The sequence below is a fragment of the Arachis ipaensis genome, chromosome B02, assembly GCF_000816755.2.
Source record: "Arachis ipaensis cultivar K30076 chromosome B02, Araip1.1, whole genome shotgun sequence".
NCBI classification, from domain to species: Eukaryota; Viridiplantae; Streptophyta; class Magnoliopsida; order Fabales; family Fabaceae; genus Arachis; species Arachis ipaensis.
Window position 1 is genome coordinate 69455828 of NC_029786.2, and position 4882 is coordinate 69460709.

Genomic DNA, 4882 nt, shown 5'->3' on the forward strand with positions numbered 1-4882 from the left:
CTAGGTTTACAGAAAATGAGTAAACTATGATAGATAGTGCAGAAATCCACTTCTGGGGCCCACTTGATGTGTGCTGGGACTGAGACTAAAGCTTCTCACGTGCCTGGGCTGTTTTGGGCGTTCAACGCCAGGCTGTAACCTGTTTCCGGCGTTGAACTCCAACTTGTAACGTGTTTCTGGCGCTGGACGCCAGACTGCAACATGGAACTGGCGTTGAACGCCAGTTTACGTCATCTATCCTTGAGTAAAGTATGGACTATTATATATTGCTGGAAATCCCTAGATGTCTACTTTCCAACGCAATTGGAAGCGCGTCAATTGGACTTCTGTAGCTCCAGAAATTCCATTCCGAGTGCAGAGAGGTCAGGATCCAACAGCATCAGCAGTCCTTTTTCAGCCTGAATCAGATTTTTGCTCAGCTCCCTCAATTTCAGCCAGAAAATACCTAAAATTACAGAAAAACACACAAACTCATAGTAAAGTCCAGAAATATGAATTTTGCCTAGAAACTAATGAAAATAAACTAAAAACTAACTAAAACATACTAAAAACTATATGAAATTAACCCCAAAAAGCGTATAAGATATCCGCTCATCAGGGTTTTATAAAAAAAAAAGGGGCATGTGTCATGTAATAGGACACATGTTATGGTTCGAAGCTGCTGAGTTAGCGAGTCAAGTTATAAATATCTTAAACGGATAATTACAAAAGTTGGATATATTAAAACACAAGTAATAATATATATGGAGATAAATATATATGAGTTATTAATATAAATAATATTAGTAACATAATGATTATAAGAATAAAAGATATATGATGAAGCATTTACAAAGTTAAGTTCATCAAATTCTACCGATATTTACTCATACCAGCAGATTTTGAACTGATAATAATATTTTTAAACAAATCCTTATTTTAATTAAAGCGCGTAAAATAAAATATCAATATAATAAGGGTAAAGTATATTTTTTGTCCCTGAAATTTGACAAAAGTTTCAAAAATATCCCTAAATTTTATTTTGTTTCAATTTTGTCTCAGAAGTTTTCGATTTGCATGAAATATACCCCTGACGGCTAATTTTTCAAAAAGTTTGAGACCAATTCAACAACAATTTATAAGAACAACCCTCAACACAAGCAAATCAAGCATAATTTTTATACATTATTGTGAGATTGGTCTTGAATATTTTGAAAATTTAGCCATCGAGGGTATATTTTATGCAAATCGAGAATTTTTAGGATAAAATTAAAACAAAATAAAACTTAGAGAAAAGGACAAATAGGTCTCTAACCTTTTACCCCGTGAACATTTTTCGTCCCTAACCATTTGAAAATGCTTTTAAATCCCTAACCTTCACAAAACTTGGACGGATGAGTCCCTCTGTCCAAATGCCTCCGTCAGACCCAACGAAAAAGTCTGATATGGCTCCTGTTCTGATGACCTGGCATCACGGGTTGACATGTGGACTGATGAGTGGAAGGCTACTTTCGAAAATTGGATAAATAAGTCCCTCAACTTAAAAACTACACCATTTTATGTTTGGCCCTAATCCTTAAATTGATTGCGTTTCTTTGTGTCTGCTGGTGGTGAGGAGCTCTACCTGCATCAACAATGAGTGCTAATGGAGCATCATCAACATCAAGAAGAAGCTTCAGCAGAGTAAGACAAGAAAATTCAGCTTCAAGCTCAGTTCCTTGTGTTGTGCATGCCAGAGACCTAAAGGAATGTATATGTCAAGGACGATTAGCAACCCGAACAGAATCTTCTTGGGTTACCCATTCTATAAAGTAAGATAAAAAATTTGGGGATTTTGTTCTGAAATGGTTTTAGATAGTACATAATTTTGGAAATTTTTGACAGGGAAAGCAACCGCATTGCAAGTTTTTTGTTTGGGTCAATGAGCATCTTGCTAGAATTGGAAGCAATGGTTGCATCTCTGATAAAAGACCTCTGGGTGAGAAAGAGGTTGAAATTGTTGAAGAGGAAGAGGAATTTGATCATAGGATGGCTGTTCTGGAGGAGGGTACTGCTTTAGAGAAGAAAAAAACCCATTAGCTTATTGTATTAGTATAATTGTATGTGTTGTTTTTGTTGATTTTTATGTATGTAGTGCCTGAGAAATGAATTCTAGAAATTAGAATAGAAAAATGGGTTGATCCAGGTTTTTGTTGTGTATTAAAACATGCCATTTAGGCAATTTATGTATCCTATTATCTAAATGCGATATTAGTATGTTGTTGAAGTTATGTTTTCAATATCTAAAGAAGCTTTGAATGATTGAAGAAAGTAGGCTTAAAAGTTGTATACATAAACACATAACATAGATTGAAAGTTATATAAACATCTTTGCCACAGTCAAATTTTCTAAAAGCTACCCCAAAAGAACAAATCTCCTAAAGTGTATAGTTTTATGAAGCTTAACATCACAAAAGTAAGTCTCAAACTCCTAACAAGTTTGCAATAGTTTATATAATCCTAAGAGCTTCCAAAAAAAACAAGCCTCCCAAAAAAACAATGTTGCCACAGTCAAGTTTCATAAAACCTATTACAAGGCATAGTGGGATGTCCAAGATGACATATTTCTTCACTTCTTTGGATTGATGGAGGGTGGATTAGGGATGAATTTGAACAGTCTTGTTGTAGCTGTGCTTGCTGCTGCCAATGTCTCCCTGGTAGCTGCTATACTTGGTCCAGGCCTGACTTGAGATGGTTGTGGGACAGGTGGAGCACCTTGAGATTGAGGTTGTGGTGGTGTAGGCTGGCTTGGGGTGGGAGTGAACTGGGGCAAAGTGGAGCAGGTGGTCTGAATATCTTCTGCTTGGGCCTCATTTTTGAAATTTTTGGCTAAACTGTTTGGTGAATTGTAGATGGAACTTGAAGTGGAGGCCTAAATGGTGTTCTTCTAGTTACAGGACCTAGCCTCACTTGGTCTGCCATTAGAGCTAGTATTGCAGATCTTGGTGTTGCTGCTACAGATATGGAAGGAGTTGGATTCACAACACTTGAAACCTGGTTGTCGTATATAAGAAAGTATTCATGAAATTTAAGGTAAATAACAGTTTGAGGGGTCAACATTTCACACTAATAGAAGTAACTTACAACTGGAGTGTGTTGCTGGCTATTGTTAATGTGATCTTGGCTAGATGGAGCCTGGCTAGATGGAGCACTTTGGATCTTAGGAGCATCCTGTCCCTAACATTACGTTAAACAAAGAGTTAAATCACGAAGCAAAACCAATTATTCAGATTACTACTTAAATACAGTGCTTACATTCTCATTTAGTGCTGACTATGATAGTGGAAGGATAACTATTGATTGACTTGTGCTACCTTTTTTGGACTTCTTGATTTTAGGTTTCCGGTTGGGGTTAGATGGAGCATCCTTGTATGTCTTGTAATTATGTCATGCTACACCACATTTCCTTTGCAGCTGGCTTCTTTGGAGACATAACTTTTTTTCTTTCCCTTCATTACTCTCTGCCTTTTGCTACCATTGTCATCAGCACTGTTATCTTCTTCGTCACTGTCACTTTCAAATCCGGGTGGTGGAGGTTTGTTGGGCTCATCCTCCATACTCTCGTACCCATCATCAGATGACAAACTCTGAAGATCCACCAAAATCTCTTCTGCGACAGGACTGTTACTTTGGTTTCCAACATCCTCCATGATCTCAGGCTCATCAACAGGGTGGTTAAAGTATAAAACTCGTCTGTTTCTGTATTCTTCATTTTGTTCTCTCGCATTGTATTAATCCCTGCATCCCCTGTCAAAATATGCAGCCCAGACTCAACATCAGCACTCCTTGGATCATACCAATAAACTGTCTTGTATGATTGGTATCCCAAGCCCTTAAACAGTGTGATCAAGTCTCCGAAATTCACAAAATCCAGGTCCATTTCAGGAAACTTCTCTATCTTCCCATTTTTATAATCTAGAGAACCATTACTTTCTCTCACAAAATTACCTCCATGGTGGAAAACAGACACCACAAACACATCAACCATCTGAAAAATAAAAAACAAAAACAAAAACCAATGATCATGAAGTACTCTTTTCACATATCAAAAAGTAATGTCCTTCAAATGACAGAAACGAAAATCACCCCAGAAGTTTTCTTTGCCCTAACAGTTAATCAATTTCAAAGAAAAAATCCCAATACTTTTTTTACAACACTATCAACATGCACGTTTAGTCCTTTCACAACACAGTTCATACTTGCATAAGCATTGAACCTGGCAATCCACTAACTAAGCAACACAATGAAATCTTACATTCGGTGACGAAGACAGCGAATTAGACAACAATGGAGGCTTCTCCCTCTTCGACAGCCACTGCACGCCGCAACCGTCTCAGCCTGGGTAGTGGTTTTTTTGGAGGAAGAAACAGAGTATGTTGATCGTTGGTATTCTTAGGGTTTAATGAATTCAATAAGAGTGGTATGGGTGAAATGGGTATTGTATACAACTTAAGGGATGTGAGTGTATGTAAGGGCCAAATGCAAAACAACGTAGTTTTAGGTTGAGGGACTTATTTGTCCAATTTTCGAAAGTAGCCTTCCACTCATCAGTCCACGTGTCAACCCGTGACGCCAGGTCATCAGAACGGGAGCCACGTCAAACTTTTTCATTGGGTCTGACAGAGGCATTTGGACGGAGGGACTCATCCATCCAAGTTTTGTGAAGTTCAGGAATTTAAAAGTATTTTCAAATGGTTAGGAACGAAAATGTCCGCGGAGTAAAAGGTCAGGGACCTATTTGTCATTTTTTCTAAAATTTTAAGAGTATTTTTAAAATTTTTTGCCAAACTTTAAGGACAAAAAATATACTTTAACCCATATAATAATAATAATAATTTTATCTTTTCACAAAATATCTCATTAT